Here is a 22,765-nt window from a genome sequence, read left to right as displayed (position 1 = left end):
AATTATGTTGTTATTTTTAGACTATATCGCGTTGCCTTAACGCAACGCTCATGCGCACTAACACCGCTGCCGATAGCCTTCTGGTAAACCTTGTGGCACGGTCCGGGACGCGAACGCTTTCCCACGGTCAGGGCCTCGCGCGCGTGCGTCCGCGACCGGCCGAAAACTGCGCCGCAAACGAGCCGGCCGCGGGCGCAGCGGACTGTGCTTAAAATGCAGACATCGTTGCCCGCGAGCAACGTACCGGCCGATCCGTAGCCTGAGCCATAGCCACGTGCTCGCCTGGCGCATGTGGCGCCGATACCGCGAGTGATCAAGCCGGCCCACAGAAACCTGCGGTGCCATCGTCCGAAGCGCGCATAAGCAACGCTCTGCTCCCCACCCCGTACCTGCCGGTCCGGCTTCGAGCAGTGGTTGTTCGGAATGAAAATGCGTCCCGTGTGCACACACAAACGCAGTGTACACCGGCGTGTTGCACGGTTCGCTGAGTGGCAAGATTCGCCCGCTTGAGCGCCGTCCTCGTACTGTGTGAATGCCTGCGGCGAATGTTGCTTGAATAAACATGAGCCACCGGTTTGCCCCGTTTTTTCACTGTAGTGCGCTCGCTCCTGTGAATACTTGAACGGCGTGGAAGAAACGATAGGGGATGGGGGGGGGGGGGGGTTCACCATGTGCTCGCGCGAGCCCCTCCGGCTCGGCCGCATACACGCGGCTGACGCCAAGTTAGCGTCCTGGTGTAGCCTATTGTACCCACGCGTTGTGTAATTCGTCGTGACGTCTCATGCATGTTTATTGACCATACGGAACATGCGCTGTTGTTTCAATTTCGGCCTATAAGTGGTTGCTTTCAGCTGGTATTGCTTTTCGCAGTTGATTCATGTGTCGCAAATTTTTGTAGTTCTTTCTTTTTCTTTTTTTCTTTTGCACATTGCGCTTCCCCTACCGTTATTTATTCACTTTGGTATCAGGCTTTGTGTAATAAGTCTGTTTTGTCGAACAAACACAGTGACTCTACGTTCAAGAATGCACTGCTTGGTGCTGTTGCGTTTCGCCTGCGACACGCGGTTTTGCCGGCGCGACTGCGGCGGGGCGGCAGACATTTTGGCCCGATCGTCGTCGCCGCAACGCTCCCCGCCAGGTGTTTCCAGGCGTTTCCAGGCATGTTCCGATGCCACGTGTCTTCATGTGCGTGTGTGAGTGTATGTGCCATTGTGCCCAAACCGGGCGATGCGAAAGCAGGGGTCACCCTCTCATTCCAGTCATTGTGCCCGAACCAGGCGGTGCGACAGCAGGGATCACCCTCTCATTCCAGTCATTGTGCCCGACCGGCAGCGCTACGACAGTGTGCGTCACCATTAGCCCATTGTACATTCACGTGCTCGTCTATTGAGGGGTTCCTTCTTGCCCTCAACTGCGAGAGTATAAAAACAGCTGCCCCCGGACGCCAAAAGGAGGGCTCCGATTTCTTCTGTTGAGTAAAGTGCTCTCCCGTCTCTCTACTTCGGTCAACCTGACCGCCAACTCTTTGCGATGTTAAAATAAACAAGTTGTTTTGTTGTTACCAGTCGACTCATGCTTTGCCGGGACCTTCGGATGCTTCCAGTTGTACCCCAGGCCGCCAGGCCAACGCTACCCTTGGGGCTTGCGACCCAGGTACAACCACGGGCGTCAGCGCCGAGTTCCCAACAGATCGTACCAGCGGTGCGATCCAAACATCTGGTTGGCAGCGGTGAGATCGCCTCCGACTCCAAACAACTGTCTGCCAGCGGTGAGATCGCGACAACGGAGGCCAGCAGCGAAGAGATGCAGTTGACTGTATGCTGAGCAGCTCAACAACGATCCGGGAGCAGTGCAACGAGCCCTGTGTGACGACTGGTTGCCTGCAGCGGAACGACTGCGCGGAATTCCTGCCTGCGAGGTTTGGTGAGTGCGGGACTTTCTTCTTCTGAGCTTTGCCAGGCTTTTGTTAGTGTCAGAAACAGAGCTGGTAATTGTGGTTGTCGTTGCTGCCGGGTTAGTTTGCGGCAAGACAATAGTAAGCAGTAGAGAAAGCAGCATTCAGAGCAGCCATGGATTTGAAGTCGTTGCGCAAACCGAAATTGTTGGAGCTTGCAAGAGAGTTGGGTCTGGATGTCTCAGACAAACTAAGAAAACCTGAACTGCTAAGGACTATTCTTGAGTTAGAGGCTGAGGATGACGAGCTGTCGGAATGCCTTGAGACCATTGAGGAGAGGGAGACTGCAAAAAGACAGGAGCGCGAACTTAAAGAGCAAAAAGAAAAAGAAGAGCGCGAACTTAAAGAACAGAAAGAAAAAGAAGAGCGTGAACGTAAAGAACAGAAAGAAAAAGAAGAGCGCGAACACGCTTTGGAAATGAAGCGTCTCGAGGTAGAGATGGAACGCGCTCGTAATGGAAGTCAGGCACACGGTGCAGGAGAACGAGTATTGTTCAAAATGACTGACCTGATGCGGCCGTTTAAGCTTGGAGAGGACATTGGTTTGTTCCTGGTTAACTTTGAGCGAACGTGCGAGAAGCAGGGGTTCTCTCGGGAAACGTGGCCACAGCGCTTGCTCACTTTGTTACCCGGCGAGGCGGCCGACGTAGTCGCTCGCTTGGATAGAGAGGAGGCAGAGGATTTCGACACAGTGAAATCGAGTCTTCTAAAAAAGTACCGGCTGTCTGCGGAGGCGTTCCGTCGGAAGTTTCGGGAAAATGAGAAAGGCAGAAGTGAGTCATATACAGAGTTTGCGTATAGGCTTATGTCAAACATGCAGGAGTGGCTCAAAGAAGAGAAAGCGTTCGGTGACCACGATAAAGTTCTGCAGTGCTTCGGGCTAGAACAGTTTTATAGTCGGTTACCGGAGAACGTGCGATACTGGGTCTTGGATAGGCCAGACGTTTGTACGGTGGCTAAAGCCGCTGAGCTAGCCGAGGAGTTTGTGACGCGTCGGGCTCGCGGAGCTAAGGACGGTCAAAAGGGTGAATTTGGCTCGAAGTTCGAGAGGCCGAAGTTCACACCCATGAGAACAAAGGGGAACACGCGTAGTGCGGATGCGAGTGGAAGCAGTGCGACCTAACCTAAGGAGACGGCGGCAGCCGAAGCCGAACGCAGAAAGCGGTTCGAGATGAGGCAAGCGCGCGTTTGTTATACGTGCCAGAAGCCGGGTCACTTTTCGGCGCAGTGTCCGGAAACAACACCAAAAGTTGTGTTTTTTTCAATAGGCAGCACTGACGAGAACATGAAGCTTCTCGAGCCTTACATGCGAGACCTCCTCGTGAACGGGAAAGAGTGCCGAGTGCTTCGCGATTCCGCAGCTACGATGGATGTAGTTCACCCGTCTTACGTAGAACCCCATATGTTCACGGGCGAGTACGCATGGATCAAGCAAGCCGTGGAAGCTCATAGCGTGTGTCTGCCAGTAGCAAAGGTGCTTATTGAAGGACCTTTCGGAGCGCTTGAGACGGAGGCGGCAGTGTCATCTATGCTGCCACCCCAGTACCCGTACCTATTTTCAAACAGGTCCGATCACCTCCTGCGCGAGAAGGGGCTTTTGTTTGGTGAAGCTAGTGTTCAGGCCTTAACCAGATCGAAGGTTCTGGAGCTCGCTGCAAAGGCGGTAGTTGCGGGGCCGACGTTATCAAACAACGAAAAAGGGTCAGAGGCGCAGCAAGCTGATATTCAGAGCACGCCCGAACTGAATAAACTTGAGTCTGTAACGTTAAAGGCGCCAGATACTGGAGAGGAAACGCCAGACACGGGAAAGTTAGAAGAGCTATCTACTGATTTGCTCATCGCGCCTACGTCAGACGGACTTAATAGGTTGCTAAAAGTCAGCCGGTCGGCTTTGATAGCCGAGCAAAAAAAGGATGGCAGCCTGGAAAACGTGCGCTGCAATGTCAAAGAAGGTATCGCCAGGAAAACTGCGCGTTTTGTGGAAAGAGGTGGAGTCCTGTACCGGAAGTATCTAGACCGCCGAGGAGTGGAGTTCGATCAGCTGATCGTGCCTCAATGCTATCGTCAGGATCTGTTGCGCTTGTCACACGGGGGTTCGTGGTCCGGACACCTAGGAGTTAAGAAAACTAAGGACCGTCTCTTGCAAGAGTACTATTGGCCAGGGTGTTTTCGGGACGCAGACCATTTCGTGAGGACATGTGACACTTGTCAGCGGGTGGGCAAACCAGGGGACAAATCAAGGGCGCCGTTGAAATTGGTACCTATCATAACGGAGCCTTTTAGACGGCTCGTTATTGATACAGTGGGACCTCTGCCGGTAACAGCCACGGGGTACAGACACATTTTGACTGTGATCTGCCCAGCGACAAAGTTCCCTGAAGCAGTGCCGCTTAAAGAACTCAGCTCAGTTGAGATAGTTAATGCACTACTGTCCATATTTGCGCGAGTTGGTTTTCCTGCGGAAATCCAATCAGATCAGGGCACAGTGTTTACTAGCGCTTTGACGACAACTTTTCTCGAAAGGTGTGGGGTAAAGCTGCTACACAGCTCAGTGTACCACCCACAGTCGAATTCCGTTGAGAAGCTCCACTCCGTCATGAAGCGCGTGTTGAGAGCCTTGTGTTTTGAACATCAAACTGACTGGGAGCTGCGTCTGCCTGGGGTGATGTTTGCTTTAAGGACCGCGCCGCATGCGGCTACGGGGTTTTCGCCAGCTGAACTGGTGTACGGTCGCTCGCTTCGGTCTCCGCTTCGCATGCTTCGAGAATCGTGGGAAGGTAGGGGCGACGACCCAGTCGTGGTGGAGTACGTACTTAAGCTCCTCGAACGCTTAAGAAGGGCACAGGAGTTGTCAGGTGAAGCAATGACAAAGGCCCAGCAGAGGGCCAAGGTTTATTATGATCGGACAGCCAGGGCCCGTCGTTTTGAGGTGGGCGATGAGGTCATGATATTGCGCACATCGCTAAACAACAAACTAGACGTGCAGTGGGAGGGCCCAGCACGAATTGTTCAGAAACTGTCGGACGTTAACTACGTGGTGAGTCTGCCAGGAAAGCGGAAAGCACAGCAAGTTTACCACTGTAATCTGCTCAAACCCTATAAACAACGCGAAGCAGTGGTGTGCATGATGGTAAACGTTCCTGAAGAGCTTCCGGTCGAGCTTCCGGGACTAGGCTCAGTGACGAACAGGGAAGACACCGGTCAAGTCATTAGTGACCTTATCAGTAAAGCACCGCTGTCGCCTGAGCAGAAAACCGAACTACACCAGCTATTACAAGAGTTTCAAGGTCTGTTCTCTGAGAGGCCTGGTAGGACTTCTGTACTTACTCATGATATAGAACTTACCTCCCCAGAGCCAGTACGATCCAAGGCGTATCGGGTGTCACCCCGCCAGAGCGATATTATGGAGGCTGAGGTAAAGAAAATGCTACAGCTCGGTGTTATTGAGGCAGGTGAGAGTGATTATACCTCCCCTTTGATTTTAGTTGAGGTACCGGGCAAGGAACCTCGTCCTTGCGTCGACTACCGCAGGCTTAATTCCATCACTAAGGATCAAATTTATCCGATCCCTAACATCGAGGAGCGCCTTGAGAAAGTTAGTAGCGCTCAGTTTATTTCCACCCTAGATCTTGTCAGGGGTTATTGGCAGGTTCCACTTACAGAAGAGGCTAGTAGGTATGCGGCGTTCATTTCACCAATGGGAACATTCCGTCCTAAAGTGTTGAGTTTTGGTTTGAAGAACGCGCCATACTGTTTTTCAAGCCTCATGGATAAAGTGTTGCGGGGACAGCAAGAATTCGCTTTACCGTATCTAGACGACGTAGCGATATTCTCCGCATCCTGGTCTGAGCATATGGCACACTTGCGGGCAGTGCTAACCCGCCTGCGCGAAGCGGGCTTGACAGTCAAGGCTCCTAAGTGCCAGTTAGCACAGGCCGAGGTTGTCTACCTCGGTCACGTGATTGGTCAGGGTCGTCGCCGCCCCTCTGAAATAAAAGTGGCCGCTGTGCGAGATATTCCGCAACCGCGCACCAAGACCGATATTCGGTCGTTCTTGGGTGTCGCCGGCTACCATCAGAGGTACATCCCTAGGTACTCTGATATCGCGGCTCTCCTGACGGATGCTCTAAGAAAGACAGAGCCTCAAACAGTCGTCTGGGACGAGACAAAGGAAAGAGCTTTTAGCGCCCTAAAGAGTGCCCTAACAAACCAGCCTGTGCTACGATCGCCAGACTATACAAAAGGGTTCGTTGTTCAGTGCGATGCTAGTGAGCGAGGCATGGGCGTTGTACTGTGCCAACGGGAAAAAGGGAGAAGTAGAACACTCCGTCCTGTATGCTAGTCGTAAGCTGACCAGTCGTGAGCAGGCGTATAGCGCCACCGAGAAAGAGTGTGCATGTCTCGTGTGGGCCGTTCAGAAATTGTCATGCTATCTAGCCGGCTCGAGGTTTATCATTGAGACGGATCACTGCCCTCTCCAATGGCTGCAGACCATCTCTCCCAAAAATGGCCGCCTCCTGCGCTGGAGCCTCGCTTTACAACAATATTCCTTTGAGGTGCGTTACAAAAAGGCGAGTCTCAACGGTAACGCCGATGGCTTAAGTCGAAGCCCCTAACGTAGGAATCAGCCTCAAAATTGTTGGTTACTGATGTTTTTCTTCCTGAGGCAGGATTTTTTTTAACATATTGCTTTTGTTTAGTGTTTCAAAGTGATGATATGCTTTCTAGTGCAATTTTCCAATTTGTGGACGCGTTCTGAGTGATGCTAGACTACTGTAAGGAACTAGGCAGTGGTATAAAAAGGGGAAAGAGCCTGGCAGGGCTTAGTGAGGGTTGTGCCGTGCTTGCTGACTGAGCGGTTGAGTTTCAGCGTAGTTCTAACGCTTGCCGGGAACGAGAACAAAAATGTGAACTCTCCCGAAGTCACTTTGCAGTGTCCCGTGCGAACCTGAACAAGAGAACGAGGCCTTCTCTGTGCGCTGCGCTCAAGAAACGTCGAGGGACGCCCGACTTCGGTTATGAGCATCATCGAGCGACATCCCTCCGGACAGCGGATGCAGTCCCCTGTCCATCGGGATCTCCTTCCCCCGGCGGGGCGGTCTGTTGCGTTTCGCCTGCGACACGCGGTTTTGCCGGCGCGACTGCGGCGGGGCGGCAGACATTTTGGCCCGATCGTCGTCGCCGCAACGCTCCCCGCCAGGTGTTTCCAGGCGTTTCCAGGCATGTTCCGATGCCACGTGTCTTCATGTGCGTGTGTGAGTGTATGTGCCATTGTGCCCAAACCGGGCGATGCGAAAGCAGGGGTCACCCTCTCATTCCAGTCATCGTGCCCGAACCAGGCGGTGCGACAGCAGGGATCACCCTCTCATTCCAGTCATTGTGCCCGACCGGCAGCGCTACGACAGTGTGCGTCACCATTAGCCCATTGTACATTCACGTGCTCGTCTATTGAGGGGTTCCTTCTTGCCCTCAACTGCGAGAGTATAAAAACAGCTGCCCCCGGACGCCAAAAGGAGGGCTCCGATTTCTTCTGTTGAGTAAAGTGCTCTCCCGTCTCTCTACTTCGGTCAACCTGACCGCCAACTCTTTGCGATGTTAAAATAAACAAGTTGTTTTGTTGTTACCAGTCGACTCATGCTTTTCCGGGACCTTCGGATGCTTCCAGTTGTACCCCAGGCCGCCAGGCCAACGCTACCCTTGGGGCTTGCGACCCAGGTACAACCACGGGCGTCAGCGCCGAGTTCCCAACAGATCGTACCAGCGGTGCGATCCAAACAGTGCGCTGCAGTTTTGCTGCGCTTAGCGAGGTTTTCAACCTGACGGGAAAAATATCTGATCGATTCAAGAATGACATTATTATTCGTGCCTGACAGCTATAACATGATCCAGTACTCATACATTGTGTTAAGGCGCACCACAAGCAGCTGTTAGGTTGGCATGAATGTTATTCTTTGTTGGCTGACGAGACCATGACGCAGGCCAGCTCAGGCTTCTCGCATGTTCACTTTCACTGTTTCTATAAAGTGCGCGCGTAATAGTCGATATTATCTCTCACACTCACTCACTCAAATTGTACCATTCTATAACCAGTTTGCCGCGAAGGTTAGCCCATGTTCACCAAAACCTATGCAAATCAACGCGAATAGAAGTCTTGTGGCGCTATAGGCGTGTAATACAGTCAAACGCCTTTATAACATATTTCTGGGGACCTCCATAATCCTGCGTTAGGCAGGTCACTTCGTTGTAAAGGTCGAGTAGCGTGCCGCTCACAATAGAGTCTGCTTAAGCAGGTTGAACAAAAGAAAACGTTAAATTACATATGGTAAAGAAAGACTTATGGAAATGATCGGCTAATTTTCCTGTGCATATGCTTGGACTGACAGAATGTGCGACAGCAGTCCACAACAGGCTCCACAGAAGGCTCCGCGGCAAATCTCAGCAGCTGCGCAAAAGTAAAGCCACCTACGGCGATAGCCGTGACGTCACACTGGCTTCACTGGTGACTGGCGCCGCGGTCATTACCTGCTTCTCCGCAGAACTTAAGTGTCGTAAAAATGATCTGAGACTTCTGCTCGTAACGGCAATGAATCTAATGGCAATAAGATAAAAGAAGACAAAGTCGGCAACATATTCGAATTGGCTCAGCTAACTGGAGAGGAATAAGAAAGAGCAAGAGGAGGCAGCTGATCGCGCACATGTTGTTTCGCGCCAGGTACTGTTAGATACGGGACCTGTTCCTGAGCCTCCTTCGAGTTCACCAGACCATATCGAATCGCGCCACAGCTAATTAAGGAGCGCAGAAGCACGTATATCACATTCCCGAGGAGCGGCACGTGCAAACGAGTTGGCATCCCCCACCTCGAATGCCGCAGGTGGAGCTATTCACTGCTTGACTCTTCCCGAAAGTGAAGCGAGAGCCTGGCACTGTTCCAGGTAAAGTGGGTACCGAAGCAAGACGGCTGTAATGCACCGTGAAACCCTGGCAGCGTCGCCCCCTTCAGCCAATTTGTGACGGCGCTTGCAAGTCAGCAAGACAATACCGCAGGGAGAAAGCCCTCGGACAATTGGGGCCCAAGGAGCGACCATGTCCGCCTTTGTCACGGTAGTTGCAGACCGGGATGGCAAGACAGCAGAGAGAAGTAAGCACTCGGACAATTGGGGACCAAGGAGCGACCCTCTCCGCCTGGTGTGACACAATCGCACGGGCGCCTACCATTGGCCGAAAATGACGACACCTGAGCGGGCTCGCCGATTGGCCGAAAATGGCGTCACCTGAGCGGGCTCGCCGATTGGCCGAACGTGACGTGACTTCGAGACACCAAAGGGCTTAAAAGCCAGAGACCGGGAGCAGCAAGAGAGCATTCCTTGATTCATCTCTTTCGAGCTTCTTGCCACGGGCCGCAGCGTCCGAGTTGCTGCCGGCCCGTAATGACTCTATGACTGTTAATTTCTTGGTCGTCTCACTGTAAATAATGTAAATAAACCTCCAGTTTTTCATCTCAAAGTGCTCCTCAACTCTTACAGTACCCTACATGCACTTTCGCTAATTCGGCTTGCTTTTTCATGCCACTCCGTGGCTGCCATTCACAGAATTTTTATGAAAACCTACGGGTTAGGCGAACGAAATTATTTATGCATAGTGACAACAAAGATAACAAAGTAGCAATTTGTGTGGAATCCTTTAAAAAAATAACGTTTCAAAATGGGGTCATACTGGTTCATGACAAGCGCGTTTACGGTTGAAGAATGTCAAAGAAAGACGTAGACACAGGAAGCGGTCAGCAGTGGCTGAAGAAGAGAAGCCCACATCGGCGCCAGCGTTCTGACTTGTCTTCGTCAGGGCAACGGCCGATTTCCTTGACAGCATCGATGTAGCTAACGCGTCCCTTCAGGCGCGACGAGCGTAAAAGAACACCAAAGAGAAAAAATAATTGACGCTGTATCAGCAAATTACGCTTCCAAAGAAAGTCTCTCTCACTGTGAGAGGAGGCTTGATAAGCTACAAATTAGGTGAAAACGAACGATGGTTATGGTGACGCTGCCTTCAAGTTCCCACGCCAACTCGCCGTAGGTGATGAGTTTTGACGGCGTCGGGTCCAGCCTAGTTAACTTTTTATCGACAAAAATAAGTTAGGTTGTATTCGAAAGGAGCTGGCACTTGGCAAGTTTCGAGAACTTTTTCTGGTCAAGTTACTTTTTCAAAATACTTTGAAATCCGTCACGTCACACCGACGTGTTTGCCGTGCGGATTTCGGCGCGAAGTTCAAGAAATGAAACTCGCTATATCCTATAATAACGAACTTCTTACCGCGAAATTAGCAAAAATGGATCTTTGAAAGACAAAAATGCAGCTTTAAAAGAATATTTTGTCAGTGTAAACTGATTTAGTTTTTTTCATTAGTGTCCCTTTAAGCGTGTACGAAATGGTAAGGTATCTTATTACCCTTTAGCACCCGCCTATATGCTCCTAAGTCGCCCTGCAAAAAGAGATTGAGCTCTGTAAGCTTTGCCAAGAAGAGTGGTTGACGCTGTGAAGGCAAGTCCCCGTATCGGAACAATATAGAGGCTGGATGGCCCACCATGGGTATGACTGTTAGTGCTTCGGCTCCTAGCGCTGACTCCTTTAATCATTTTCATGCTATTGGATAGACATTGCTCGGGTTAAACTCCAGGAGTAGCCCGTGGCCGGTATAACGAGTTGCATTATTAACAAAAGAAAAGCGATTTCTCTGGAAGCTTGTCAAAAGTGACTGCCTTTTTCGTCATCGCCAAAACTCTAAGACACAAATAAATAAGTAACATAAAATAAAGTGAGTATATCGCCAGTTATTAAACGACCGGGACGCAGATATGCACGGGCATCAGCGGGCTAAACATCAAGCGTGCATTTTCCTAAGCGCTATTACGCTAATAAGATCGATATCAAACGCACACTCTGCTTTCGTTCGCAGGCCCTGCCTGGCACTGCCGCTTTTCACACACAATCGGTGGCCGACGTGTCTCCGCTCTTTCCGGTTGCGCACTTTAATCCGTGTCGTGCAGAGCGAATGATTCTCGAGTGTTTTGCATCTATCGATCTCTAATTATCTGCGAAATTACGCGTCACGTGACGATTTGAGCCGGCCCGTGTCGTTGTACGCGCCGTTACATGTGAAACTTCGCTCTGAGCAAAACGATCTTCCTTGAATTTGTTCGGCACAGTCATGAACAAGCGCATTAGAATAGGAGCTTTGTGCGCGAACGCAGACAACGTTCGTATGGAGTTCGTGTTTTCGATCTGCTTCAAAAGCTTGAAGGGAGACTCTTTGTTGATTGGCTGGTTAATTGACTGATTGACTGCGGTTAATGCCCCTTGCTCAGAAGCGAAATACCGTAGCCACTAAGCCACCGCAGCGGGTTCTTTGTTGTTGTCCCAGATTGAAAAATACGGTAGAACTAACAAAATTGATTAAATTGAAACACAGCAGCAATACAAACAAAAAGCGATAGGTAAGCATGCACACTTATCAATCAGGATTTTACAAGAAAGCTTGCAAAGGAAACAATTTTGAGCCTAGTCGGAGATATTGATGATTAATTAGCAATTTGTGAGAGCACCGAGTGGGGATTTCCATTACTCTAGCATGGGAATCCTATCCTGCCATGGAGAAAGCTAGAGGAAGCATGCAGTGCAAGCATTTGTGAGGCTGGATCTCAAGGGGAGGAAAATGACCGGCTAACTTGTAAAATAGAGATAGAGACGAAAAGAGAAAAGGCAAGAATATCGCTAAAACAGAAGATTCTGTTTGCTATACCTTATAATGCCGTATTGGAGATTGGGAGATGGAAATTCAAGAAGAAAATAGAAAGACACCAAGCACACGCACGGCGGTCACGGTCATTCACAGCACACGATGAAAGTTAACACCAGTCAGTAAGCAGCTTGAACAAGTTTGTTGCTCTTAACAATCGTGACAATGCCTTCGTTATATATCAAAGGCTGCGACAGGTGCTGAGACCGCCATTCCAAAACGGTTGTTCATTCCGAAATTGATCTGTCACCGACGCTAGCAAGCACATTCGCGAGCCAACATCTCTGTGCATTGGATCTTGGACAGCAACAAAGGCTGTGCACAAGAGACTCCTCTCGACCACAGTCATCAAACGCAGTGCTGTTGACCCATCCAATGCGGAAGACAAAAGACTTCGTAACGGCTACTTAATTCTAGCCGTATAGTCGACAAAGCAGGGTCGTCTCACATCGGGAGAATCCAGATTTATTTCTAAGTAGTAGTATGGAGACCAGAAGCTACAGTTTGTTCCTTTGAACACTTGGCGGCTTTCACGCGGCACGTGATGTCTTTTCTGAGCACGTATTTCGGAGGCCAGAACAATCAAAAGTGTGCGAGGATAACAACATGTGCGTCGTGTAGAAATTGTGCTCGACATGACGGCGGTGTGTTGCCGCGCGATTCTTTGTTGCCATGCGCGTGAAAGCAGCGTTGACGGCAGAAAAGAAGCGCACATGACAATCGTGATTGTCAGGCTCAAATTAAGCTTGCTCGACACAGGCGGCAGTATGCAGCGTTGGTGACTCTTGATATAGCTAGGACATACGACAGTGTAGAGCATGTCACTCTCCTGAATGTCCTAAAGAGCATGAAGTTTCCTCCATATAACACTAATTGGACTTATGAATTCCTAAGAGCTAGAAAATTTTGTTGCTCCCAAGGCGGCGTTTCGAAGTCAAAATATAATCAGTCCAGAGTAGTTCCACAGGGTTCCGTTCTTCTCCTATTTTGTTTAACATTCTGATGTGTTAAATTAGACTGTGTGATGGCGTACAGGTGCATGTTTACGCAGAGGTTGTTGCATTCGTTGCGTCAGCGAGTGATATCCACTCACTGCATAGAACACTGCAATCAGATTTATCCATACTTGAAGATTGGCTTGAGGATCTTCGTATGTCGTTAAAGGGCAGCAAGAGAGCCTTGATTGTACTTCCCTTAAATATACGTGTTAATGTCTCCCCCCCCAATACCGTCAATAAATAATCCCTGAGTATGACTGTATTAAATGATGTTACGGTGAAGGGAAAGAAGAAGGTGACATGAACTAGCGGAAGACGAAGACTGGCCGTTGCCTGAACGCCATATACACCAGTTGTAAATATACATTATTTTACAAAAATGTGAAGGCGTTATATGTTATCCAAAGCTTAGCTGTCGCAATGCCACCGAATATGTTACACCTATAGCACATTCATAATCATGGCATGCGTGCTGTTGGCATGGTTCATAAGCTCGGTCACCGCCGCTCTCGGCTACGCAGGGACACTCTCATTATGATTTATCGTATGTATGCTCGATCCATATTGGAATTTAGGTGAGTTTTGTTCTCTAGTGGGCCAGCATATAAGAATAACCCCTTCGTTCTTCTAGAGCGAGCGGCCGTGCGGATTTCTCTTAGTTTGCCAAAACTTGTTGCCAATAATGTTAATAATAATATCAAGTTTTATAATGTCGAGTAATAATATCAAGATATAGTAATTATAATATCAAGAAGCCCCATTATCGACACTTGTCTGCAAATTCGGCATTCTCGCAGTAAAAAAAAACGCACTTGAACATTTACGAATCTTCATTGAGACGATCGCAGTATATAATTATTAAGGAAAATTTCTACGTTCATTGACGAAACATGGTGCCGTCTATGCATTCCGCAGGTTAGTTTTGTGCAAGCACAACTAGAACCATTAAAAGTTCATATACGCCCCCAAGATCATTCCCCCAGAAAAGCCCGTAAATACTATTAAAATTGAATTCGACGACATGTTTCCTTCCAATGCTAAACTCCTGGCCACTAGATATTTAAGCGGCCTATTACAAATCATTTAGCTCAATTAAAAATCGGTAATGTAGTAGCAACGGATGCATCACTGTGTGAAGAGAAAGCGGGTGCAGGCATTTTTTCTGGGGCGCTATCCTGGTCTTATTCAATGCGACTTACTGATTTTACACCCATAATTTAGGCAGAATTATTAGTATTACTTTAGCTCTTGCAAAACTTCCTGTAAGTTCTTCGGCAGCTCTAATAGTGACCGATTCATTGTCGGTGTGCGCAGCGCTCACCTCATCCTCGTACAGTACAGTTTTGGATGAACTGGAACCACTAATCGCTTCGGCCTTACATCTGGTGCGCTTGATGTGGGTATACCAGATCACGATGGTTTGTTTTGAAATGAAATGGCCGACACACTTGCGCGTACATCCCTAGATGGACCGGGCATTATGTTATGCCGACTTCTGCTTATATCACCGCTGCTGCTAGATTTCGAAAATACTCTCTTTTAAAATGCTGTGCTAAAGAGACATTCCAAATAACAGACTTAAATAATTTGCTTTTCCCTTGAGAAAATGAATGGTATACCACACTCGTAAATTGGAAATCACCCTCACAAAATTACGATGCCGCATTCCACCACTCGATGTTTATTTACATATGCCTGGTCTGTCACTTTCCTATTTGCGCCTTATCTGCAAAGAACCTGAGTCCATTGATCATGTTCTATTAACCTGCCATAGATTTGAAATCCAGAGAAAAAAAATAATTTCAAAATTCTATTCTGAAAGTTAGGCGTTGCGATAAACACTGAAAACATTCTCTCCTTTGGTGCTCCTACATTGCGTTTTAGCCACAGGAACGTATACATGGCCGTCTGCGAGTTCCTTTGTGACACAAGGCAAATATCTGGTTATACAGTTTACGGATTTCTCATTTATTGTTTTACAAAGTTCAAATTTAGACTGATTAAAATTTATTACCTTTTAGTTTTCTTTCCTTTCAAAACGCACGCGTTTCAAAACGACCCAACAAGTTTAAAAAGCAAGAAGCCCTTAATTCAGCAACTGCCTCATCACCTGCGGCTTAAGCATTGATTGGCAGAAAGTAACACCGAATTTCTTAAATGGTGTAAGGATGCTTCATATTTGAAGTATCCTCAAACGTGCACGCTGCTGACACGTCGGGCAGGTAGGTGCTTCGAAGTTGCCCTACTGACCAATCTGACAGCACAAAAAAAAAAAAAAATATGACTGTTTATACAAGTTCTAAAAACTTGTTACGCTGACCACTACCCCACCTCAACTTGATAACACAGAAAATAAACACAAATAATCATGACGCACTGTTATCTGAACCAAATATATTCAAACCGTAAAATTTTGAGCCGCCGAACAAAGAAAAAAAAAAGATAAGCTTACAGTAAGACTTTGGCCAAAGATCTGCGAATATGAAATGTTCCACAAAGCTGTATATTTTAAATAAATTTAGCCTTCTTATACAGGGGAAGTCTGAAGATGGCTAAATTTTGCATTTCAATTTCCACACGATGCCTCACTATGGTCTACAGAAAGGAAGCTACATACATGTGTACATACATCACTTCTCCTTGATGTTCGCACTTTGTGCAATAGAAGTTCAGTTGCAACTGTGCAGGTGTGCTACTCCTCTGTCGTTCTTGCGCTGATATTTTTTAAGGATGAATTACGGCCAACTAGTCTGACTTTTAGTTCTTTTATACTTGGACAAAGACAAGGCCATCAGCCTGTTTGCGGTGTGAGTTTGTTCGTTTGTTCTCCAAATACATATCGTAAACTACTGCATAAGAGGGAATTGAGGATTGTGCTGTATGTTTAATCACTTTTCCGGATTATTTACGTCCTTTACATCATTTACATCCTTTATTTACGCAACTGTTTGTGTAGAGATAACCTGTAGAAATATCTGAGCGATGGAGAAGAAGGGAATAGAGAAACTAAAAGAGGAAAGGGAAAAAGCAGAAACATTAGAAAAGACAGGAGAGTGTTTGGGGGCTTTTGCGTACCAAAACCACAATCTGATTGCGAAGCACGCCGTAGTGGGACGCTCCAGGTTAATTCTGACCACGTGGGATCCTTCAGCGTGCGCACAATGCACGGGGCACGACGGGCGCTTTCGCATTTCCTCCCCAGAAACCCGTCGCGGGGGCTGCGGCCGGAATTTGATCGTCGGCTTACCGATTAAGTAGGATGAAATTAGATATTAGAAATGCTGCAGGTAATCTCCATGCCCAACGTGCCTACGAATAAGAATATAAACTTTATAATGCAAGGAGTACACTTTCTTAAATAGACATAAGTAGACGGAGCACGCGCATACTAATGACAAATGTGATGATGATGAATATGAAGATTCGTGATATATAGTCTCCTAGCCCTCTTTAGTTGATCAAGGAAATAGATGAGTGTCACCAACAGATGGCACAAACCTCATGGTTTTGGTCGAACGCTTTGTATAGGGGGCGCAGACCTTAACCTTCTGAAGTACAACATTTACATTTACATATAACATATGCATCGCGCGTGGATGGGATCTGCGCTAGCATCATGTAAGAAATAATCTCACCCAATTCTATTTCCTTCTTATCACCTACCGCTCTCGACAAGCCGATCCAAATGATCACCGCATAAGCAGAGCGCCGCACAGATCCCTGACGGGTCGTCAAATGCAGTAGCATCGAAATAGAATAGTTGCCTTCTCCACCGCCTGAATTCGTTCCCTATGCCGCATCTTAGAAATTGCAAGTTTTGCTTTCTAGACAGCGCGTGTGCCTAATGACACTTACGTAAAAGATATTATGCTGCCAGTATTTGCGTATCTTCCAAATTAAAGAAGGAAAAATAAGAAACGATATACAGAAGCTTTTTTTATGAAATCAGATGATGTTAAGTTTTAGATTTTAGAGAAGACCTATGTCAGGGATGCAAGAGAACAACAAATCGAATTCCTGTCAGTGATCTGAAGGACAGGCCATGTCACCTTATAAAGTAACGCCTTGATCGAGTCATTGCAGCCTGGGAAATTATCTCCATTTGACGTTCAAAATTCACAAGGATCGCTAAATTGTTCTGTTCTCTCTCTTTTGTTTTTTGTTGTTGTTTTGCTCGGTCTACCTTCTTATCGAACCTATTGATAACCTTCCCATCTAGTTGGTACTCACAGCAGCGTGTAAGCGGTCATACGTACATAGGAAAAAATATTTGTATCTGTTGATGGAACGTTTTATATATCTCTTTATTTCTGTGTTTTCCATGTTTCTGGAATTGTGAACTCAATTAACACAATAAACAGGCTTCGTTACATCGATAACGAAGCATGTGGATAGAAAAACTAGGCACTCACAAGAGTTATCATTCGGACACGTCTCTCGATGCGAGTTTGCCCGCGGACTGACGGCAGTATTAGACGAAGCAGTAGCCCGGTGGCTGCTATGAATGAATTATGGGGTTTTACTTGCCGAAACCACGATTTCATTATGAGGCACGCCGTAGTTGGGGACTCCGGATTAATTTGACCACCAAGAGATCTTTAGCGTGCCCCCAATGTAAGGAACACGGGCGTTTTTGCATCTCGCCCCCCCCTCCCCCCAATCGAAACGCAGTCGCCGCAGCCGGCATTTGATCCTGCGACCGCGTGTTTAGCTGTCGGTGGCTTCTATCTAAACGCAAGGTAAAAAATAATTCGTTTTCTCGCCAACCGCGGCACCGAACTTGATGCTGGTTGTTGCACACAAAATAAAAAAGTTTGGTTGTAATGACTGTCGGAAACACATTTTTTCTTTAGGCCGTCAATTTTTTATTCAGGATGGTTGAAAATCTCGAATTCTCAGAAAACGAAACTATCAAGTTTGCAGCTCCCTGACGCTGCATGCAATAAAAATGATATCATAATTCTGCAAATCGCTTCTAATAGTACACATAAATCGGACAAAATTTATATCTCATATGTACAGCTGTAAAATACACCATATACAGTGTGAGTAGGATGTTTGCAAAATCCTCGTAAAAGTTGTAACAAATTCACGTAAGGTTTGAATTGTTATATCAAGCCTGTCTGCTTTGAATGTTCTAACGGGTGCAGTTTACAGAAGCGTGATTTACGTTCTTGGTAAAGATTACGAATTTGTAAATTTCATGCTTCTAATTTTTTTTCAACTTTAACCATTTTCGACAATCTTTGTTAAAGAAGTGAAACCCTAAATCAAAATTACGATTCCAATTGTCACTATAATTTAACTTTTTGTCTCGAATGCAACAAAATTCATTACGATCAGCTCATGGGCTATATATCTTTGAAAAGCATTTCTGCGTTTCATGTGTTTTTTAATAGGCGGCATATCCCAATTGGGGAGGAGCTAAATCTTCCTCTTAAGTCGTCGTACACACACCTTGATTAATTCATAGGGTTTACAGTCCCAAAGCAACACTGCCGCTGTGAAAAAATGCCTCATAATGTAGAATTCTGGATTTATTTTGACCGCTTGAGGTTTTATAACATGCACCTAAATGTACGCACACGAGCATTTCACAGCGAAGCTTCTTTAACTGTCAAACGAAGGGGCTTTATGTAACTAAGTAGCGTTTCCGCCGAATAGGCGCACCTTATATAACTTTAAATGTTGACCGTCAACGCAGTGCGCACCCATGTTCTGAGTAATCAAACAGTAAATCGTGGCATGAAACGTACGTACATATAATGCCAGCTCATTTGGATATCTAATACACACATAGCTCTTACTGGAATAGCGCATGACGTCCAACGGCTTCCATGATTTTACTTATATTTGGGCTATACCCGTCGCTTCGTCAACTGGGTATGTGTCAGCGGTTGCTCCGTCTTAGAATATAGCATGAAATGTCTGCGTAATCATACAATACATTGCGACCTAAACTGGTGCATATAGAGAGAGAACCAGTTATAAACCAACCCAGTTATGAACCAGTTATCGCCAAAGAAGTGTTCTACTGCGCATATAATGTACAGGCTTATAGGCAGGTGTCATTCACCCAACTGTATCATGAAGATATACGTATACTATATAGGAAACCCATCAAGGTTCCTCGGAAAGGAAGCTTCGTGGTTGGGAAATTCGTCCTGGTGCGGGGGATAGACCCCGGGACTAATGCCTTTTCAGGGTGGTCGCTCTACCGATTGAGCTGCATGACCAGGCTATGGAGGCAGCAGAGCGAGGACGAATGAACCGACAATTCGAAGCACAGAAACACTGAATACGGCAAATCAATTTAGCCGAATCCCTCTAGTTGAAGCTTTCTTTATGAGGAACCGGTATGGATTTGCTGTGTGGCTTCGTGCTACAGTCGGGTGGATGACACTTCTCCTTTTTATGAGCCTTCCTTCATCTTGCGGGCTTCTACATAATTGATTTGCCAGGTATCTCTAAAGCACCCGGACGATATTCAACGGCGTCTTTGATTTTTTCACATTCCTTGTTATTTGGTCTATACCCTCTTCTTGGAGAACTGGATACAGTCAAAAGTCAGGATTCACTGTAAAGTAGCTCCAAGCTATACAAAGGAACCCAATGGGGTTTCTTGAAAAGAATGCTTCGTCTTTAAAACAAAATTTGGTTTGGTGATCGAATCCGGCACCTCCGTATTTTCGGGACAGTCATTGAGGGCCTTCGTCGAGGCCGGCACCTATCAGCGCGAAGACGCCTCGCGGACTGCATGCCAAATTTTCGAAAACAATGTATTCCTTAACGAGTTAGCTCCACTTTTCAGTATCGCGTATGTTGTTTCTGGCGCCTGCCTGTAGCCTCTTTCGTGGCCCGATCCCGGAGACAGAGCAGCCTAAACGTAAGTGCCACTGGGGTTACTGGTTATGTACCACTGAGTATGTGTCGCTTGTCAATAAACCCCTTTGCCGCCAAGATGGTATGTGCCGTAGAGCATGCGCCACTGGTGCCATTGGGTTATAGGTGCAACTGGGACCCCACGCTAACCACCAAGCAGTCAAATCTAGCCTTAGACTGGACACCCGCGGATTGATTACCCTGTGCCTGCTTTCTTCCCCGTAACCTAACCCGGGCGCAGGAAGTATCTCTTCAGAAGATTCGGGCTGGAGTGGACCCTTACGCCATTCGGTACTTGGACTTAGGGACCGACTAAAGACGACCAAGGAACGTGTCCCAAGTGCTCAGCTTTTGTGTCAGCATCAGATGCTGATTTGGATGTTCCTTGGAACGCGGGCGATCAGACTTAAAATCTTAAGAAGGACGGAAACCAGACTTTAGTCCGGCTTCCGTCCTGCCTTCCAATCGGCTCGGCCTGCCGGTAAATGCCGCTGTATCGCTATATCTATAGCATAGGCATGTGCCCATTTTCACTTCTATACTCTGTTTTCTTCGCCACCCTTTTCATCCCTCTCCCCTCACCCGTACAGCGCCGTGGAGGTGCCCTCGCACGAGAGGCAGTAACAGCGCTGTACTTATCTCTTCCTTTTCCCCTTTAAAACCACTCACACATGTGCCCATTCTTGGCTAATCTCTGAAATGGGTTTGTGCACCGAGACAATGTATATTTACCATGTACGTGCCCATGGCCATGTGACAAAAGTAATATAGAAGTTGTGACCTCTGCGATGCATTGACATTACCATTGCACGAGGTAACACGTTGCATAATAAGCACCGGTATACTCATCGCCGTTTTATATATCATGTATTTAACCGCTTCATTAAAGCGTCAATTCACATGGACTTTGTACGCTGGACGTGGATAATTTCTTATTGCGGTAGCAATTATGCGGACACTGGAGGCGCACTCGCGCCACCGGCGCAGTTGTGCTGTCCCGGTATCGATGGCGCTTGCGCGGCCAGCGCGCAGAGGGTTCGAATACCTGCAGCGGCGCACAACGCGTTTCAGTGATGAAGCCAATTGGACGCACCGTCATGCTTTGCTCAATCGGCTCGGCCTGAGCTATAGCTTCCGCAGCTGCAGCATGAATATTGCGTGTGCGCACGTTAGGCTTCAGTAGACGTCATGACAGATCTATCTATTTTTCTTTTCTTTTTTTTTTTTTTTAGCGCCGACAAACGCCGATGGTTTTCCGTCGGCGTGCAGCATCGAGATGCGATGTCCGTAATTCCGGAACAGACCTCCGCTATTTCAGAATAGTTGCCGCTGTTGCAGGGTGTCGCGCGAGGGTGCATTGCAGGTGAATGCCGATTATTTCCTTCATAACGTTCTTACAAACTCGCTTGCATATATATATATATATATATATATATATATATATATATATATATATATATATATATATATATATATATATATATATATATATATATATATATATATATATACATATGTATGTATAGGAATCTTGTAGCGCACGCGAACATTTACGTAGGCTGCAAAGGCAAGGCACAAAAAATAAATGGACGAAGGAAACGGTAACTGAACAATATTGTTAGGCAAGGCTAGATGCTTGTCCTAACTGAAAGTCTATTCGTGTAGGGACAACAGCTTTAGTTTCGCGATGCGATCTGAGAACGGTCGCATTGTGGTCCCGCTTATTGTTGTTTATAATATCCCTTGTTGTGCATGTCGTATGCTGGAATAAATGTCCTTAACATGTTTGACGTATACGTCAAAGGGCCGGTGTAGTGCTATATAGGATTCCCTTTTGCTCGATTCAACCCCATCTTATCATTAGCGGCCGGTCGATTTCGGTGATAGCGCGCGGGCACTGCTTGGACAACTGACGAAGCACTCGACGCAATAGCATCGGCATAGCATATTTACATTATCCCGCAACTACGTGCGCTTGGAAATGTTGTTCGTCTCTGTACCTCTTGACAGGCTATTTCTAAGCACACCCGCGAAAAAACGCAACGATGATGTATGTGGTTTTATGGCGCAAGGGCCAGGTATGGCTTAAGAGCGCCAAAAAAACGTAACGAGTGTGACGTGTCGACAAGCTTTAGTTTCCGTTGGCGGGCTCACTTCATGGGCTCAAATCCCTTCCCAGTCTGACGAGGTGGCCCTGCGTTCTTTAGACACAGAGGAAGAAACAGGGCCTCGCGTAAGGAGTGTACACATTTCCAGTCTGTACTCACGGATGCGGCTACCTGGGACGCCTGGACGCTCATGTCTGCTGCGCACCGTTGCTGTTGCTGGAGGCCTGCTGTAGTTGCTGCGGCGCTCATCGCGGTCCACAACCGAAATCAGAGGACACCGTACTGCTGTGGCTACCTGTCGTCGGAGCGAGTCAGCGCGCTCGCGTCACCCGGCCGCGCAGTCGATGGAGGCCAGAGTGGACAGCACAAGCCATGGTCGCTCGCTGCTCGGATTCGCCCTCTGCAGTCAGAACAACCTCGTGCGCACAGGTGGTCGCCAGATGCCGGGGAGCTGTCCTCAAAACGAGACTGTTCGGGTGCACGAGCGAGCTTTCTCCTGGAAATGCGGCAAGATGCCGCGACCGTATCGGCACTTGCAGCGCTAGAACAACGAGAGCATGCGGCACAGTTGTGGGTCCGCGAAGGAGCGAGCAGAAGAGTGAATCCAGTCTTGAACTGTTCTTGGCAGCAATGATCTCGTTTATTATTTCTCTTCACAGCCGAGTGAGTCGTGAACTGTTAAACTGACTAACGCGACGGAGAAGTCCAGGTGTAGAAGGCGCTCGGATGTATGCAGTTGAAGAGGGCCAAATTTGCAGACGCCGCGGTCAACACGGTCATAGCTATCGTTGCTAGTGTACTTTTTTACGGGTTGAACACATTTGAAAACTTTACGCAACGCAGGCCGTTCGGAACAAGAAAACGCCGCCTTAGCGTTCGACTTTCAAACTCACTGGATTCGCGCGCGCCGGGCTGTCAGCCTCGACCGTCGTCCTCACGCACAGGGCAAGCGCGTGGCAGTCACGTGGCCCGCTGTAGGCGCGCGCTGACAGCCGCCGCTCGTTCGCCCCGCGACGTGCGTTGTGTGCGTGC

General features: G+C 47.8%; 1 long non-coding RNA gene across 1 annotated transcript in view; it reads left to right on the top strand.

The window, feature by feature from the left end:
- Positions 1-21,952, top strand: part of LOC142575319 (uncharacterized) — a 93,731-nt gene extending 71,779 nt beyond the window's left edge. Inside the window, exon 3 of the long non-coding RNA XR_012826626.1 lies at positions 21,882-21,952. This is a non-coding gene — a long non-coding RNA (uncharacterized LOC142575319). The remainder of the gene's footprint in view (positions 1-21,881) is intronic.
- The last annotated feature ends 813 nt before the right edge of the window (positions 21,953-22,765 follow it).

This window comes from Dermacentor variabilis, chromosome 3 (genome assembly GCF_050947875.1).
Source record: "Dermacentor variabilis isolate Ectoservices chromosome 3, ASM5094787v1, whole genome shotgun sequence".
In the NCBI taxonomy this organism is placed as follows: Eukaryota; Metazoa; Arthropoda; class Arachnida; order Ixodida; family Ixodidae; genus Dermacentor; species Dermacentor variabilis.
The sequence above is the reverse complement of the archived record's forward strand: the minus strand, read 5'-3'. Positions and strand labels throughout refer to the sequence as shown.